Source organism: Pseudorca crassidens, chromosome 14 (assembly GCF_039906515.1).
Source record: "Pseudorca crassidens isolate mPseCra1 chromosome 14, mPseCra1.hap1, whole genome shotgun sequence".
NCBI lineage: Eukaryota > Metazoa > Chordata > Mammalia > Artiodactyla > Delphinidae > Pseudorca > Pseudorca crassidens.
Window position 1 is genome coordinate 54,153,511 of NC_090309.1, and position 20,302 is coordinate 54,173,812.

General features: G+C 36.9%; 1 protein-coding gene across 9 annotated transcripts in view; it reads right to left on the reverse strand.

Moving 5' to 3' along the window:
- Window positions 1-20,302, reverse strand: part of SOCS5 (suppressor of cytokine signaling 5) — a 130,821-nt gene that overhangs the window by 26,909 nt on the left and 83,610 nt on the right. For 2 of the 9 annotated variants that reach the window (XM_067703068.1, XM_067703072.1), the window contains exon 2: window positions 5,769-5,864. The exons of the other annotated variants lie outside the window; for them this stretch is intronic. The gene's annotated coding sequence lies outside the window, so the exon portion shown is untranslated. The remainder of the gene's footprint in view (window positions 1-5,768; window positions 5,865-20,302) is intronic. 9 annotated transcript variants of the gene reach the window in all.

Here is a 20,302-nt window from a genome sequence, read left to right on the forward strand (position 1 = left end):
AAGGTAGAGAGTGCAAGGGAACTCTTCCCCACATTAAACTGGGATCCTAAAAGGCTATAACCTCAGGTAAAGATAAACTACAACTGAATCTAAAGCCTAATCCCACCCTCAGGAGATTGCAGGGAAGATTGCTTTAGCTCAGAGAGAAGCAGGAGAAAAAGAGAATGGTGGATAGAACATCCAGGATGTAGGTCCCTAAGAAGTTTGAGCAGCCTGGGCAGGGGTTTGCAGTCTGTGTCTGCATGGACTCCTAATCCAGGGAACTTCAAACTGTGAAATTCTTTTAAAATGTTTCTGGGCTAATGATACCTACACACATCTTAGCAGAAGGAAATATAAACCCTCTCTGAAGGAAGACAACTTCATTCTAGGCCTCAAAGAATACCCACAAGTAATTTTAAAAACAAAAAGCATTAGACACAGTCAAATATAAGCATACAGAAGACATCGTAAGTGAGAACAAGAGTCCACAGGAAATAAAATATAATAACATTAAAGTATCTGTAGTCAAATTCTTTCCAAAAAGAAAATCCCAAGGCCTAGATAACTTCATTGGTGAATTCTATCATTATTTAAGGAAAAAAAAAAAATTCCAATCTTACACAAGCTCTTTCAGAGATCAGAACAGGGAAACATTCCCCAACTTATTTTATTAGGCTAATATACCTGATAGCAAAGCCTAACAAGGACACTATGAGAAGAAAGAATACAGGCTAATCTCAGTCATGAATATAAATACAAGTTTTTTAAAACAAAATATTAGCGAGCTGAATCCAATAGTATATAAAAATGATCAAGTTAGATACAGCCTAGGAATGAAAGGTTGAATTAACATTAGAAAATTAATGTAATTTATTACACTGATAGTTTGAGAACAACAAATACATGATAATCTCATTAGATGTAGAAAAAGTATTTCATAAAAAAAAGAAATAAAAAATAAAATAAAAAGTATTTCATAAAATTCAACATATATTTCTGATGAAAATTTTTAGTAAACTAAGACTGAAAAGTAACCTTACCTAACTTAAGTAAAGAGCATTTCCAAAAAACGACAGCTAACCTTATCCTTGAAGAAATGCTGAGATTGGAAGAAGAAAAGGATACCTATTATCATCCTTCCTATTCTACATTGTGATAGAGGTCCTAATCAGCAGAATAAGGCAAGTTAAGGAATAAAAGGCATTGTTTAAATTCATCTCTACAGGTCTGAAAAAAACAGTTATCATTATTCTCAGATGAAATAATTGTGTATTTTAAAAGATTCAAAATTATCTAAAAAATTGTTAGAATTAACAAGAATGTGGAAGCGTTGGTAGATACAAATCAGTATATAAAATATCTATTGTGGTCCTACCTGTCAGCAACAAACAAAACAAAATGTAAAATTACATACCATTTGCAATAGCATCAATGATATGAAGTACTTAGGACAAATCTAAGAAAATATCTGCAAATTTTCACAGGAAAAAAGAAGTATAATCTGTAAGGAAAAGAATAAGTCATATGACATTAAAATTAAAGGCTTCTCTAATCATCAAAAACACAGGGAAGGAAACAAAATTCTCAATACACAAAATTGTTTAGAGACTAAAATACTAATATCCAGAAAATATAAAGAACTTCTAAAAATCAGTAGGAAAAAACTGATAACCAAATAGAAAAGGGGATAAAAGACCTTTTTAACAGGCACTTCACAAGAAGAAATTCAAATATGAAAAGGGGCTCATCCTCCTTAATAAAACCATAAGAGACACAGTTTTCCTGCCCAAAACACTTGAGTGTGTCAATACCAACTGATGGCAAGAATGGAGAACAACAGGAATGCTCATGTCCTGCTTGGGTGAGTATAAATAACCACTTTAGAAAACACTTTGGTACTATCCAGTGAATTGGAAGATGTGAATTCCCTATGATCCAGCAATTCCACTCCTAAGTATAAACTCCTGAAATACTGGTGCCCATGTGCCCCAAGAAAAATATACAAGAATGGTCACAGGCTGAGTTTTTCAATATTAGGAAACGGAACAGAATACACATATTATGGCATATTCATACAGTGGAACAGTATGCAAATAATCAGAGAAATGAAAATGTTATACACACATACCACATGGATAAATGGCACAAAAATAAGTCAGATACAAAAGATTATGTATTGACATATATACATATGTCTGTATATATGTATACAAAAGAGGCAAAAGTAAACTACATCATTTAGGGACACATACTTGGTGATAAACTTCAAAGAGAAGGAAGAAATGATTATCACCGAAGTGAGACTATGGTTACTTCTGGAGGATAGGACGGGATGCATACAAGTGGGGTCTGACTGGCAAGGGGCACGTAGCAGGCTTCTGGTATACTTGCAATGTTCTGTTTCTTGATCTGGGTGGTGAATACGCTTTATAGTTACTCATTAAACTGTACCTTTCTATTTTATTCACTGTGCTATATATATGTTATATTTCATCATAAAAAGAAGGAATAAAGAGCAAAAAAAGAAGTGTACACAAGAGAGAAGAGGGACCTCCCTGGCGGTCCAGTGGTTAAGACTCCGTGATTCCACTGCAGGGGGCGCGGGTTCGAGTGAGAAGAAAGCAGTAAGCAGTATTTGTTGCAGGCACTAGGGCACTAGGGAAACGCTACCCCCTTAGGTATCTTCAGCGAAATGCCAGTCATCTCTACACTAAGCTATTATTTCTCTAATATATTAGCTTTATCATTGCTGTAACATATTGTATCTTAAGACAATTTCTAACTATAAGAGAAATACTCTTTTGCCAAGTTTCTTTTCTACTTTACTCCATAGGGTTCTAAATATTTTGCTACATATACGAAGAGCTGCTCCGAGAGAGAAAGCCATAAAGAAACACTTGGCACAGCAGCTCCAACTAAAGGCTCCACTAAAGAAAAACACAAAACGTTCAATTGCACACTAGATTACTCAAATGTTACAAATTACACTGCAAGTTAAATACAGTTAACTCAATAACTTAACTTATAATATTTAAGAACATAATGCTCCTTGGTATGCCATTATTCTGCCACAATATCTATTTATTCTAAGATGTTGTTCTTTATGAAAGAATCTAAATTCTTTTGCCCCTGTTCTGCATCTTTCTATGTAAGGCAATCTAGATTCTACTCTCTTATTCAATAGTATGGGAGAAGAACTTCAGTGTCCTGGATGTAATTTACGAATTACACCTATTTAACTAACCTAATCCCTTCAGTTGAAATAAAGGTAATGGGGGGCGGAAAAAAAACTTATTTAAGAGCTTTTCAGGTATGCAGAAGCTATGAGAACATATGTTCTTGCCTTTACTGTTATAATCAGGTATTTTCTAGGACCAATTCTTACCTCCTTGAGTACAGCTAGATTTGTACCAGAAGCACAAGTCTAGTCCACACATTCCACCCGCTTTTCAGTCCACTAATAGCCTAAAAAATCTGTCTTATTTTGGCTATTCCCCATCGCACCTCAAATTCACCATATCTAAAGTTAATTCAAGAGTTCTCCCCAAAATGGGATATCAGTACACCACGGAATTTCTTAGAAATTTTTTTATTTTACTCTTCTTCCATGTGACACAATTATAGTTTCTTTTCCCAGAATGGCTCTCAAATTTACCTTTTTTTCTGCACTTTCACTGCCAATAACCTTGTCCAGATTTCTATTGCCACTTTCCTGGATTTCTGCAACACCTTAGTCTCTCCGCTCTTCCTAACTCCTAACACCGCCAGACTCATTTCCTTTCAGGAACATTCAACAGTCACACACAGCTTCTCGTGGCTGACCTTCACTCACTGCCATCCATAATTAGGCCTCATTTTATATCCAAACTTAATTCTTGCTCTAAAACACCTCCACTACTTTGTCCTCCACCATTCAATTCTATTTTTAATGTCTACATCAAGTTCTAATTTCCCTAAAAGAGTTTACAGCTAACACCACAATGTGTTCTGTTCTTCTCAGATCCTTTCAGGCATGTCAATTTTATTGCTACAACAGTACTAAAAGATTTAAAAGACAAAGAACTCTTAGACTGCTTCTTGTAACTCAAAACACCTAGGGGAAGGATGGAAATTTACATCCAGACTTTTAGGAAAAAGATAAATCGGTATCAGAGCCAAGGTGCTCTATTCTATTCTGGTGCTTCGGTCTTGGCTCAAGTAACTGAGTAAATCAACAGCTGGTCTGTGGCTGGCTAGAGAAGTATGACTCACCATTTTGCCAAGCTGACCAAACAATCAGCTGCAATGGGAAAGTATCTGTGAGATCCAGTTTAAACCACTGGACATGCATTTTATTTAAGTAACTATTTGAAAGCTTACTCAGAATTTTAGTAAGAATTTAACTACCAATTTGGACTATGTATACAGTGGGATAGAGGCCAAACCCCAGAATTTTCTAGGCATCAGTCACATTACCGGCAATCAAACATCCAATAATTATTGTCACTAAACTAACTCCCATCTGATGACAAAGGAGGTGAGGTGAGAGAAATGGAGCTACTTTTCCTTACTCCACCATTTATAACCCTTTTCTCTTCAATGCTGGAGAAATATCATAAAAGCAAATCCAGCAGGCTACAGCTATAGCCATTTCTTTCTCACTGTCCACTGGTAAAATTTCCATATTTCAAAAGAATAGGGATTCATAGGTTGCACTCTCCTTTGTGTCTCTATCATATCATCAAGAGACTCTTAAATATAACAAAATTTAATATTTTCTTGTGAAAAACTACTATATTTCTTCTAATTCCACTCTTGTACCTTTTTCCAGATTTGACACCAGGATAATGTTTTTCATAACTTAATTTTATTTTTTAGTTTATACTTCAGAAACTGTGATTGGGAGGGGGCATTACTTCCTATAAAAATAAATTTCTAATATAGATGATTGTTTTTATCTTCTTCGCATTTTTGTTAAATTTCCTTTTAAAAAGATATGTTATTATGTGGTTTGTGTCTGGGGGTAGTTGTGGTGAACTTATAATAAGACATTATTTGTGTGGAGAATATCTTTAGAAAACAAAAATCTTACCAAAAACAGCAGTGTAACACAGCAATCCAATTGTCCACTGATAGATGAAAGGACAAATAAAATGTGGTACATATATATATAACAATATATTTAGCCTTAAAAAGGAAAGAAATTCTGACACATGCTACAACACGATGAACCTTGAAGACCTTCTAAGTGAAATAAGCCAGTCACAAAAGAACAAATACAGATTCCTCTTATATAAAATTTCTAGAGTCGTCAAATTCATAGACAAAGTAGAATGGTGGTTGCCAGGGGCTTGGGGAAGGGGGTAACAGGGAGTTAGTGTTTAATGGATTCTGAATCTCAGGGAAGATAGAAAAGTTCTGGTGATGGATTGTGGTGATGGTTGCACAACAGTGTGAATGAACTTAATGCCACAGAACAGTACACTTAAAAATGGTTACAATGAGGCTTCCTTGGTGGCGCAGTGGTTGAGAGTCCGCCTGCCAATGCAGGGGACACAGGTTTGTGCCCCGGTCTGGGAAGATCCCACATGCCACGGAGCGGCTGGGCCCGTGAGCCATGGCCGCTGGGCCTGCGCATCCGGAGCCTGTGCTCCGCAACGGGAGAGGCCACAACAGTGAGAGGCCCGCGTACTGCAAATAAATAAATAAATAAAAATAAAAAATAAAAAAAATGGTTACAATGGTAACTTTTATGTATATTTTACCACAATTTAAAAAAAAACAGTATAATACAGAGAATATATCACCTTTTAAATAACTGTGTTCTCTCTGTGTGATCAATTTTGAGGCATTATTGAACAGGAGAAGCCATGCCCTCTACTATTGTCAGTGTCCACTTCCCTCTACAAAATGGAGAAAATAGAAAAAAAAATGTAAGTCTAAGAAATCAGCTCTATATAAGCAATTCCCTTGTTCACATGGGTATTTAAACATCACTCCCTGCTTTTGTCTCTGATACTTTTGCTATAATTTTCCTGAATGCCTTTAGAAGTCCACAATCTGGTGAAGAAGACAAATGAATTCTAATACAACTTAAATACTAATTAATTAGAGTGCTGTCGGGAACACAAAGCACAAAGAAACTACCTCTAGCTGGGGAAGTGTGGCACACTACTAGCTGTACTCCATACCTGTTCTTCTTCCATAATAATACGATTAGCTGGTACACAGCCACCAAGAATAAAGACTATTTCCAGGCCTTCCTTGAGGCCAATGAGATGCAAGCAGATACATAATTTGGGAGCTTTAGGGAAATGTTAAGAGATAGCTCTCAAATGCCCTTAGTCCCTTTTTTGTTCCCTTGTACATCATAGAGCATAAGACAGATAGCTCCATTTTGGATGGTGAGGACAAGGGTTAAATGTGAGAGATCCTGAAGCCATGAGGTAGACATTACTTCCCTAATGACATCATGAAGCAGAGCTGTCATTTCAGCCCCACACTGCAAAGTCCACTGTTATAGGAGAGATATAAATTCTCTCTTGTTTTTAGGCCATTGTTATTTTGGAGGTTCTGTTACTTGTCACTGTACCTAATCATAACTAATGCAGAGGGTCGGGGAAGGTTTCACAGAAAAGGTGATTTTGAGCTAGGTTTTAAAGAATGAATTAGTTGCCTGCTGAGTAGAGTAGAGAAAGGTGTTTCAGGCAGACAGAGAGGACAGGATCTGGCTTTCCAAAGGTGAGGAGTGGTTTAGATGGCTGAAGTACAGGATAGGTGGAGTGAAGTAAAAGAAAAAGCAACCTGAAAAGCCAGGAAGAAAGACTCTAAAGGGTCTTACATGCCATGATTCAAAAGGGTGATTTATTCCTGTACTTGGTTGTATTAAATGACTATGACTTCACTGGTGATTCTTTCATATTCTAGAAGAGCCAAATGGCTCAGTCAGAAAACAAAGCAATACGGATTATGGGATGGTGAGGACAGGGTCAGGAAGAAAAAGAAAGCCTTATTTCTATTAGAGAAAGGCACACTATTATTTCTGTAAATGACGAGGACTGGAAGAAATACCTGGCACAGAGAAAAGATTACGAGTCCTGAGAGTTATGGGAGAGGAATATGGACAATACAGAAAAGAGGAAGCACACATATATAATTTGGTAATTTCTAGATTAGGTAAAGATTAGAATCTGCCTTTTAAGGCAAACGAGGTCCATGAACTACAGTATAACTACGGCCATCTGATTATAACACATTTTTATTATATGCTTACATCCATGGTTTCTTTTCACAAGTGGTTATCATACTAAGTAATAACGGAACAGCATCTAGTCTATGGTAAGAACTTGGTATTTGGGCTTCCCTGGTGGTGCAGTGGTTGAGAGTCCTCCGCCTGCCGATGCAGGGGACACGGGTTCGTGCCCCGGTCCGGGAAGATCGCACATGCCGCGGAGCGGCTGGGCCCGTCAGCCATGGCCACTGAGCCTGCGCGTCCGGAGCCTGTGCTCCGCAACGGGAGAGGCCACAGCAGGGAGAGGCCCGCGTACTGCAAAAACAAACAAACAAACAAAAAAACCAACCTATTTCTACAATAAAGAATATCTTCTCTGCCCCAACCGCCAGCTACTCTATTAGTAAGAGGAGAGATTATCACAGAAGAAAATGCTCCATAACTAATCTACATATGCCTACTAATCTAATCTACTAATCTACATACCTCAAAGTATATGTGGATTGTAAGCTAATTAAAAAAAAAAACAGATTCTGAAGATGTGCTCTAACAGACTTTTTTTCCTGATTCGTAAATTTATTTAAAATGTCTTATCATGCAGATAGCCAAAAGGCACATGAAAAGATGCTCAACATTGCTAATTATTAGAGAAATGCAAATCAAAACTACAATGAGATATCACCTCACACCGGTCAGAATGGCCATGATTAAAAAGTCTACAAATAAATGCTGGAGAGGGTGTGGAGAAAAAGGAACCCTCCTACACTGTTGGTGGGAATGTAAATTGGTGCAGCCACTATGGAAAACAGTATGGAGGTTCCCTAAAAACATAAAAATAGAGTTGCCATATGATCCAGCAATTCCACTCCTGGGGCATATATCCAGAGAAAACTACAATTCAAAAAGATATATGCATCCCTATGTTCACAGCAGCACTTATTCACAATAGCCAAGACATGGAAGCCACCTAAATGTCCATCAACAGATAAATGGATAAAGAAGATGTAGCATACACACACACACACACACACACACACACACACACACACGCACACACACACAATGGAATACTAATTAGCCATAAAAAAGAATGAAATAATGCCATTTGCAGCAACATGGATGGACCTAGAGATTATCATACTAAGTGAAATCAGACAAAGACAAATACCGTATGATATCACTTACATGTGGAATCTAAAATATGATACAAATGAACTTATTTATAAAACAGAAACGGACTTACATACATAGAAAACAAACTTATGGTTACCAAAGGGGAAAGGAGGTGGGGAGGGATAAATTAGGAGTTCGCGATTAGCAAATACAAACTACTATATATAAAATAGGTAAACAACAAGGTCCTACTGTAGAGCACAGGAAACTATATTCAATATCTTGTAATAAACCATAATAGAAAAGAATGTGAAAAAGAATATATATAGCTATGTATACCTGAATCACTTTTCTGTATATCAGAAACTAACACAACATTTTAAATCAACTATACTTCAATAAAAAAAATAAAATGTCTTACAAGAATATGCAAATTAAATTTAGTTATAACGATACATTTAATCTTTTGTGAAAAAAATAAAATTACACAAAATAGGACCTATCCTGCAAATATGGGCCATTTTTTCCAACCCAATATTATTCTAAACCTGTATCAAAAGCTACCCTGAAATTGAGGGAAATCAGTAATAATATCCTAAAATTTAAAATACAGAGCATTATATAACATAGTAATTACCAGAGGCTAAGTGATTTATTGGTCAAAAACCACATCTAAATTGATTTCTTTGCATACACACACATTTACATTTTTAAAATTCATAGTATTTATATTTTAACTACCATAAGCTTGAATAATATAGAAAAGTGTGATTTTAAAGCTATATGTTAGTGACATGAGTAAGAAAATTAGTTCTCACTCAACGTACTACCATATGTCTCAAACAAGGGCGAAAAGCTACTTCTGTTTCTTATATTAAAGTTCTGCTAAGAAACTAAAACAGTATTGTTAAGTCCTACAGCATAGAGAAGTGGTGCTCAAATTTAGCATATATCAGATTAACAGAGGCTCATCAAAACAAATTACTGGGCCCCATTCCCAGAATTCTGATTTAGTAGATCTGAGGCGGGGTTAGAGATTTTGCATTTCTAGCAAGTTCTCATGTGGGTCTGATGATGCTGGTCCTGGGAACACACCTTGGGTCCTGTGTTCAAATCCCAGCCTGTCACTATCTGTGCCTCTGCACCTAGTTTAAGAGTTTACTCCTCAATTTCCTCATGTCTAAAAGGGGAACAGTTGTCAGAGAATTAAACAAATAATATATTTAAAGTGTCCAGCACATGGTGAGGACTCATATGATAAGGACATATGTTGGTTGAATAAATAATGCCCTTCTTAAAAGTACACAATACAGGGTTCTTTCTAGTGCCAGCTAAGATAAAGTAAAAACACTCCACCCTGTCCCTCCGACTGAATACAGCTATCAAATCTAAACAAAATGTACGGAGCAGTTATTTAAAGACTGTAAAAAGTAAATGGTAGGGCTTCCCTGGTGACGCAGTGGTTGGGAGTCCGCCTGCCGATGCAGGGGACACGGGTTCATGCCCTGGTCCGGGCGGATCCCACGTGCCGCGGAGCGGCTGGGCCCGTGAGCCACGGCTGCTAAGCCTGCGCGTCCAGAGCCTGTGCTCCGCAACGAGAGAGGCCACAACAATGAGAGGCCCGCGTACCGCAAAAAAAAAAAAGTAAATGGTAACAGGTAGATTGGGGAAGAAGATCAGAATTCAAAGGGCCATGGAACCAAGGGTGGGTTTACTTTCTTCCTCTTGTATCCTGCCACATCAACTGGCGGAAACCTGGAAGTGGGCAGCAATGTAGACAGTGTTTCACGTGAAGTGCTTTAGTTCAGGCTTCGGCAGGAAAAGGGAGGCAGTAACAACAGGGGGCCCACAGGTACCTAAAGGTTTGAGGGAGGGAAATCCTCTCTAATCCCAGAAGCTGTGGTTTCAAGAGGGTGGGGCAAAACCCTCTCCTAACCTTTTTTTCCCCCTCTCTGTGCTCCTACCCCTGGTCCCTGCATGTGGGCACAATCACAGGAAGTGAGCACCTTAGACAAAGCTTTCTGGCTGGAGGACTAAAAAGGGGAGTTCCCAGGGAAGTAGAAAGTATAGGGGAAATAGCTGAGTGGGAGGAACTCAGAAAAACGACTCCATAAGGTTGCTTATGAACGCCTGGGCTCACTCCAGAGCTGAACATGGCATCGACTTTATCCTAAATAGCAAACCAAAAACTTTTGCGAATTGAACAAAGAAAAAAATAGTCACCTATCTCAAACTGGCCAATGGGCAGTGTACACACAGGACAGATCCAAATAGCAAAGCACTACAGGCTCTGAAAACCAAATTGATATTGAAATCACAACCCACAGAAAGCTAGCTGCAACCTGCAGCCTAAACCAACAGGGTCCACTGCCTGCTAAAACGCAAAAATGAACATTCACTACTGAATTTAAGCAAGACCCAGGGTCTCATAATACTTCAGTATGCAATCCAAAATTATTTGGCATATGAAGAAGCAGGAAAATCTCAACTTGCACGGTACAATAAAGAGACATCAACAATTGAGATGACACAGTTGTTGGAAGTATCTGACAGACTTCAAAGCAGCTATTATAAAAATGCTCCAAGGGCAAACATTTTTGAAATGAATAGAAGGTCTCTGCATATTGCCAATACTCTCTTGTTCTTTGGTAGTGGAAACACAAAGGCTTTATTCCTGAGCTTAAATTCCATAGTTACAAGTGTCAATCAACCAAGTCTTTGGAACATCGGTTTACAAATTACCAAAAACTTTAAGCATGTTCGTAACCTTTAATCTACTAATTCTAGTTCTGGGAAGCCATTTTACTGAACTAATCTAAAACATAAGAAAAGATTTTCTGATCAAAAAAAAATTTTTTTCCAAGAATTTATGCTAGTGCAAAACAAGAAATAACCTTCACACTACACCTCAATGGGGAAAGGTTATGTGGACTATTTTGTGGGTATTCAAAATGATGCCTACCCAGAATTCTACTTCTAAAATTTACTCTATAGACATACAAGTGGGAGTGTGTGCACACAAATATACACATATAAACTTGCATGTTGGTTTGCAATAGACAAAAAGTAAAAACAATTTATATGGCCATTAATAGTAAGAGCCACACAATGAGATTTTAAAACTTCATATACTTCTACATATATCTTTATTTTACAACAAGCATGTACTAATTTTTATAATTAACCTAATACTTTAAAAGACTTTTAAAAAGCCTCAGCAAAGAAATAGAACCAAATGTAAATTTTAGATATAAAAAATACAGCTGAAATAATTCACTGGATGAGCTCAATAAGCAAAATGGAGATGACAAAACAAAGTCAGTGAACTTGAAGACAGATGGATAGAAATTATCAAGTCTGAAAAACAAGGAGAAAAAAAAATGAACAAAGCCTCAAGGACCTCTGGGATACCAAAAGGTCTAACACTGGAGTCACTGGCATCCTAAAAGGAAAGTGAAAGAGTGCAGTGCAGAAAAGTATTTGAGGAAATAATGCCTGAAAACTTTCCAAACTTGGTAAAAGACACAATGTATATATAGATTTGAGAAGTTCAGAGAACCCAAACAGAATAAATCCCTAAGAAATCCATGCCCATATATGTGGAACTTAGAAAAATGGTACAGATGAACCAGTTTGCAGGGCAGAAACAGAGACACAGATGTAGAGAACAAACGTATGGACACCAAGGGGTGAAAGTGGCAGGGGGGGCGGGGGGTGGTGGGATGAATTGGGAGATTGGGATTGACATATATACACTAATATGTATAAAATAGATGACTAATAAGAACCTACTGTATAAAAAAAAAGTAAAATAAAATTCAAAAAACAAAAGAAATCCATGCCCAGACACATAAAAGTCAAACTGATAAAAACTAAAAACAAAGAAAAAATTTGAAAGTAGACAGAAAAAGAAAAGTGATTCAGTGTTTATAAGGGAAGAGCAATTTGAATGGATGTGCATTTCTCACCAGGAACCTTAAGTTCAGAAGGAAATGGCATATTTTTAAAAGACTGAAAGAAAAGGACCATCAACACAGAATTTCTATATCCAGTGAAAATATCCTTCAGGAATGAAGGCAAAATAAAGACACTCTCAGGTGAAGGTAAAACCAAGAAAATTCACTACAAGCAAATAAGCTCTAACAGAATTACTAAACGGCAGAAGGGATATGATGCCAAGGGAAAAATGGAATGAGAAAGAATTATGAAAAAGAAGAATTAATAACCATATGGGTAAATACAATAAACTATTTTTCTCTTCTTGAATTCTTGAAAATGTTTGGTGGTTAAAAGTAAAAGCTGTAACATTGTCTGATGGAGTTTTCTCTGTATGTAGACATTATATGACAACACAACAAAAAAAGAGTGGGGTAAAGAGATATATAGTATTAAGATTTCTACATCCCACTTAAGTGGGAAAATATTTATCCTAAGTAGACTATAAGAATTTAAATATGTATATTACAATCCCTAGAGCAACCACACACACCCACACCAACACTAGATTGAGATATAGTAAAAAAAAAAAAAAAAAAAAAAAAAAAAGATAAATTTAAATGGAACTCCAAAAGCTGTTCAAATAACCAAAAAGAAGGCACGGCAGAAAGGGGAAAAAGAGAAACAAAAACCAAAAAGAACGAACAGAGAGCAAACAATAAAATGGTAGCACTCAATCCAAATATATAAGCAGTTACATTAAATGTAAAGCACCTAAACATACCAATTAAAAGACAAAGATTATGAAAATGGATTAAAAAAATAAGATCCAATTACATGCCACCTACAAGAAATTTATTTCAACTATGATAATATAAGTAGTTTAGAAGTAAAAGGATGGGGAAAGATATATCATAGAAATACTAATCAAGAGAAAGGTGGAGGGGCTTCCCTGGTGGCGCAGTGGTTGAGAGTCCGCCTGCTGATGCAGGGGACGTGGGTTCGTGCCCCAGTCCGGGAAGATCCCACATGCTGCGGAGCGGCCGGGCCCGTGAGCCATGGCCGCTGAGCCTGCGCGTCCGGAGCCTGTGCTCCGCAAGGGGAGAGGCCACGACAGTGAGGGGCCTGCGTACCGCAAAAAAAAAAAAGAGAGAGAGAAAGGTGGAGTAGCTATATTAATACCAAATAAAGTAAACTTCAAAGCAAAGAAAATTACCAGGCATAAAAAATGACATTATATGATGATAAAAGGGTCAGTTCACCAAGATTATAATAATCCTAAATGTGTGTGCACCTAACAGCGCTTCAAAATATATGAAGTGAAATCTGACAGAACTGGAAGGAAAAATACAGAAATCTCTAACTATAGCTGGAGACTTCAACATGCTTATCTCAGAAATCTATCTAATTAGTAAACAAAAAATCAACAAGGATAGAGAACTGAACAAAACTGTCAACCAACTGGATCTAACTGACATTTGTAGAACACTCCACCCAACAACTTTCTCTTCAAGTCCACAGAGAATGTTCATCAAGGCAGACCTTATCCTGGGTCATAAAACAATCTTAGCAAATTTAAAAGAACTTAAGTAACACAAAATATGTTCTCTGACCACAATGAATTTAAGCTAGAAATCAATAACAGATAACAGAAAAACCTCTAAAACTTGGGAAATTAAATGATGCCCTTACAAATAATCGACAGGTCAGAGAGAAAATCTCAAGGAAAATTAGAAAATATTTTTAATTGAAAGAAAATTAAAACACATCAGAATTTGTACAATGCAGTTAAGCAATGCTCAGGGGACAATTTATAGCATTAAATGCTTACATTATCAAAGAAGAAAATTCTCAAATCAATAATCTTAAGTGTCCACCTTAAATTAGAAAAAAAGAAGAGCAAAGTAAACCCAAATCAAGTAGAAGGAAGGACATGCTTACAGCTAACATCATACTTAATGGTGAAAGACTGAATACATTCCCCCTATGATTGGGAACAAGTCAGTGATACCTACTCTCCCCACTTCTATTCAACACTGTATTCAAAGTCCTAGCAAGTATGAGAAGGCAAGGCGGAAGAAAAAGCATACAGATTACAAAGAAAAAAATAAGTCCTATTTGCAGACAACATGATTGTCTACATAAAAATCTCAAAGAATCTACACAAAATCTCCCAGAACTAATAAGTAAAATTACAAAGTCATAAAGTATAACGTCAATACACAAAAATCAATCACGTATATAATACTAGCAATGAAAAAGTAGAAACCAAAAATTTTAAATATCATTATAATAGCTCCCCAAAATTTGAAATACAGAGGTATAAATCTAATAGAACAGGTATAAAGAGCTGTATGCCAAAGCTACACCACTATTAAAGAAATCAAAGAAGATCTAAATAAATGGAAAGTCATATCACATTCATGAATTGGAAGCTCAGCATAGTAAAGGTGTCAATTCTTCCCATTTAATCTGTAGATTAAACACAGTTCTGATCAAACTACCACCCCCCAGGATATTTTTTGTATATACAGACAAACTTGTTCTAAAAACAACAGCAAAGAAACTAAAAAAGCCAAATAATTCTTAAAAAGAATAAAAATGAAAGAATCATACTAATTGATGTTAAAACTTACTCTAAAGCTACAGTAATTAAGAGGGTACAGTATTGGGTTAAAGAACAGACAAATAAATCAATGGACTATAGTTGAGAAACAGATCCACACAAATATGGCAACTGATTTTGGACAAAGATGTCTGCAAAGGCAATTTAACGGAAGAAGGATATAGTCTTTTCCAAAAATAGTGTTGTAACAACTGGCCATCCATAGGCAAGAATATAACCTAAACCTCACACCTTATACAGAAATTAACTAAAAATGGATCACAGATCTTAATGTAAAATACAAAGTTATAAAACTTTTAGAATCTACAGGATAAAACTGTAGTGACATGGGTTAGGCAAAGTTTTACATGCGACACCAAAAGCATGATCCATAAAAGAAAGAAGTTATAAACTGGACTCCAAAATTAAAAACTTTTGCTTTGTGAAAGACACTGTCAAGAAAATGAATACCAAGCTACAAGACGGGGAGAAAATATTTACAAATGGCATACGTGACAGAGGATTTGAATTCTGAATATGTAAAGAACTCTCAAAACTCAACAGTAAGAAAACATAGACCCCGATTAAAAACTGGGTAAAAGACTTGAACAAAAAGTGCACCAAAGAGCTAGATGGGAGGGCAACTGACTACATTAAAAGGTGGTCAATATTTTTCGCTATTAGGGAAATCTAAATTAAAGGCATAACGATATTATAACAGCTAAAATTGTTTTTAAAAAGTGTAACGCCAAATGCTGGAGAAGATGCAGAGCAACTACAACTTGCATACATTCTAAGTAGGAAGGCAAAATGGGACATAAATTCTGAAAAAGTTTGGCAAGTTCCTTATGAAGTTAAATATACACTTATCATATGACCCAGCAATCCCACTCCTTGGTATTTATCTTACAGAAATGAAAATCTGTGCTCACACAAAAACCTGTACATAAGTGTTTGTAACAGTTCTTTCATAATTGCCCCAAACTGAAAATAACCCAAATGTTTTTCAACAGGTGAACAGATAATGAAACTGTAGTACAGTTTATCAATGGAATACTACTGAGCAACAAAATAGAATTATTGATATATGCAATAGCTTGGATGAATTTCAAGAGTATTACTGCGAATGAAAGAATCCAGCCTCAAAAGTATACATACTGTATGATTCCATTTATATGACCATCAGTGATTGGGGTTAAGAGGGGATAGCCAGAGGTTTGGGGTGTGATAAAAAGGGACAGCATGAGGGAGTTCTGGGGCATGATGGAACTATTTTGTATCCTGACTGTGGTGGTGGTTACATGGATCTATATACGAGGTAAAATTTAAATAACCATATGCCCTCCCCACCAAAAAAGTCAATTTTATTGTATGTTAATCAAAGGTTTTTAAAGCTTTTAAAAATACGTAGAGACTTCCCTGGTGGTGCAGTGGTTAAGCATCCGCCTGCCAATGCAGGGGACACGGATTTGAGCCCTGGTCCGGGAAGATCCCACATGCTGCAGAGCAACTAAGCCTGTGTGCCACAACTACTGAGCCTGTGCTCTACAGCCCGCGAGCCACAACTACTGAGCCCATGTGCTGCAACTACGGAAGTCCGCGTGCCTGGAGCCCGTGCTCCGCAACAAGAAAAGCCACTGTAACGAAGAGTAGCCCCTGCTCGCCGCAACTAGAGAAAGCTTGCGCGCATTAACGAAGACCCAACACAGCCAAAAAAAAAAAAAAAAAACATTGTTCTGAGTATGAAAACTTGTTTAAAAAAAATACACAGTATAAATTATCCTAGAACTTTCTAGTTATTTACAAATTAAAGCTCAAAATAAATGTGAACACCAGTGAAATGGGAGCATGCAGAGACAGCAGACAGGAGACTTAAATTTTTAAAAATTATACAAAGGTATGGCATAAGTATAAATTCTAGACTCAGAAACAATTACATCCCTCAACCAACCATAGAGGTTGTTAATACCTAGTAACAACTAAAGATAAATATTTAACATCACCATGTAAGAAAGATAATTTGAGACACAACAAATAATATCAAGTCAAAAGAAAGATTCCACATTCATACTAGATATTCATTTGGTCCTTGAAATAAAAATGACATTATTGTCCATTATTAGTATGGTATGTCCCTTATTTTTTCTAATAGCAATTATAGATTTACAACGGTTTATCCAGATCTTTCTCATCTGATTCTCCTTGATATAAAAAATATACACTTTTAAGAATGCTGACAGGATGGATAAAGAAAAGGTGAGATATATAAAAACAGAGTAGAATGGTGATTGCCAGGGGCCTGGGGGTGGGGGAAATAGGGAGATGTTGGTCAAAGGGCACAAACTTTCAGTTATAAGATGAATAATTTATGGGGATCTAATGTATGGCATGGTGACTACAGTTAATACTACTGTATCGTATACTTGAAATCTGCAAAAAGGGTAGATCCTGAATGTTTTCAGCCCCCCCGCAAAAGAGGGTAACTATGTGAGATGATGGATATATAAATTAGCTTGATTGCAGTAATCATTTCACAATGTATATGTGTATCATATCGTCACACTGTATCCCTTAAATATGTATAATTTTTACTTACCAATTATACCTCAATAAAGCTGGGGGGGAAAAAAAGACTGCTGACTGGGACCACATGCTAAGACTGGTCATAACTGCATCCCTCTGTAAACTATCCTAAGGAGACATGAATTTTTTTTTTTCTTCTCAAGAAATAAACCCATAGCAAATTAGTCCACCAAAACACACAGAGGATTATAATTCAAGACAGCTATTCTCTATAACCATATATATTTTTTGATGGCTGCCAAAAAAGTTAGATTGTGATTTTAAAAAACAAAAACACACTGGATGACCACAAGTCATTTATTTAAATAAGTGACCAACCTCACCGTCCCTAACTTTTCCTAGATCTTAAAGCATGTGAAGTTAGTTATCTGTGAGAGCACTCAGTTTCTTTCAAATGACAACAGCACTTTTATAACTATTTTCAATCTTAAATCTTCTGAGATTACAAGCTTTAAGTAGCAAATCCAGATCCTTCTCTAGTTGAAAGTATGTTAAAATGTAAGGTCTGGTGCAATTAAAAAATTGATAACAAATATTTACTTATTGATCAACAATTTACTGAATGCTTAAAATATTCCAAGCCCTGAGGGTCACAGGAAAGAGATCAAAACGGTATAGGTCCACAAGGATTTAGCTGAGGACAGAATACACACCCATGAGATAATGAGAAACCAGAACTGTAAATAAGAAAGTACTACGTAGGACAATTAGAGAATAACATCTAAACAGATGTCAAAATATTCTTTAACAAGTCTCCCATATAAGTCAAACAGTAATTCAGAAGAGAAAAAAAAATTCATCTGATGTAAGGAGGAAAGGGATATGGCAAAAAGAAGAGTGTGCTGGAGTCTAGAGACCTATCTCAGCTCTGCCATTAAAAACTCCCAGGTAGGGACTTCCCTGGTGGCGCAGTGGTTAAGAATCCGCCTGCCAATGCAGGGGACATGGGTTCGAGCCCTGGTCTGGGAAGATCCCACATGCCATGGAGCAACTAAGCCCGTGTGCCACAACTACTGATGCCTGCACGCCTAGATCCCACGCTCTGCAACAAGAGAAGCCACCACAATGAGAAGCCCGTGCACTGCAATGAAGAGTAGCCCCCGCTCGACAACTAGAGAAAGTCCACGTGCAGCACGAAGACCCAACGCAGCCAAAAATAAATAAAATAAATTAAAAAAAAAAACCTCTCAGGTAAGTCCCAACTGCTCCACAGTGCCTAGTTAGTAGACGTGGTACCTGACACAAAAAAGACATTTGTTCATTCACTCTGATTTGGATTTGGCTAAGCAAGGAAGGAGGGGCAAGCAGGGCCTCCTTCTAGAAGGGACTCACTTAGGATGTCTGCCACTCAGGACTATGGCAAGCTCACTGCTTGAATTCAATACCGCCTTCTCACAACCATGTGAAAGAAAGGATGCTGACATCCAAAAGAAGGAGCTGACCGCTCTCCTTGCCTCCTCCAGAGTACAAACTCTTATATCAAGGGCCTCACTGTCCTGGGCCCAGCTGCACTGGCACCTCACAGTCCCAGGGACCCGCTATGATGCATCAGCTGTCTGGCTTACTTTCAGGCTGGTTCTCTGGGCCTCAGTAAGCTCATCTGAAGGAAAGGGAAACGGATTAGGTCCTTTACAACATTACAATCTATGAATATAATAAATTAGAAATATTAACTACAGAGCACGAACCTTACTAAGTTGTCAGCAACGAGTAAAAACAGCTTATTAAATTTGTTATCTGGAATTTACTTGTTTGTTTTACAAGAAATAGCAAGCTGTTTTACAAATGTCAAATTGGAAAAGCAAACACTACCGAATTCCTTAAAAGAATGATTCTTACCTTAGTCTCAAAATATTAAAATGGCTACTAGATCTCACAGTGAAACATAACCTATGCAAAGATTCATTACAGTTCTTCACTAGATTAAGTTAAACTTTATCACTCAGAACAATATTCTTGTAAATCAAGTAGTGTTAGTACCTCAACACCACTTAGCCCCATAGAGTTCCCAGCAATGCCTGCAAAGGGAAAGAAAAGAACAAGAGTGCCTTTCTTAACCCCCAGACCTCAAATCTAGAAGTAGAAGACAACAAATCATCTGAACAATTACTGAATGGCAACTGTCTGATAGGCACTAGGTTAGTCACTTTTCATAGATTATCTTATTTAGTTCTCACAACAAGCCTAGGAAGTAGCTAGTTATTATCACAATTTTAATGATGAGATGATCGAGACTCGGGAGGTTAAAAAATTTGCCCACAGCTATAGAGCCCTTCACAAAGACTAAAAATAAGGTAATCGAGGAAGAATGTACTGCCTGAGCCTTCAGGAAAACACAGTCTGATTATTGGACCCCAACTGTTCACATCCCTTTGGTAGATGTAGCCCTACAATGAAGATGCAGGCTATCAAAATATTATGGCTTGATATTATTTCTTAATGTAAATTAAGAAATTAGCTTTGTTTCGCATATGAGTCTTCAGTAAATTTGCTTAGCATGAAATCAGTTCCCCTGACCAAAATGAGCTTTCTGGATCTGTAACTGCTGAGGTATAGACACTAGACTATTCAAGTTAAGGTCATTCTCTGAGGTCTGGTATAAATGATACCTCCCTGGAGGACATGTCTATTTCTTTATTCATTAACCACAACATTCCTTTGTCTTTTCTTTAGAATATTAACTTTCTCCACTGGATTTCTAACATGTTCAATATATAGCAAAAAATGTGAAGCTGAGTCACTAGAGTGAGTTCCTGAAGAGCACCAACTCCATATGCCTAAGATGCTAGGGACTGAGACAGCAAATGTAATATTTCATTAAGAAAACTAAAGACTATGACTTCTTTCTTTAACGTAAGGGCATCCACATCTGC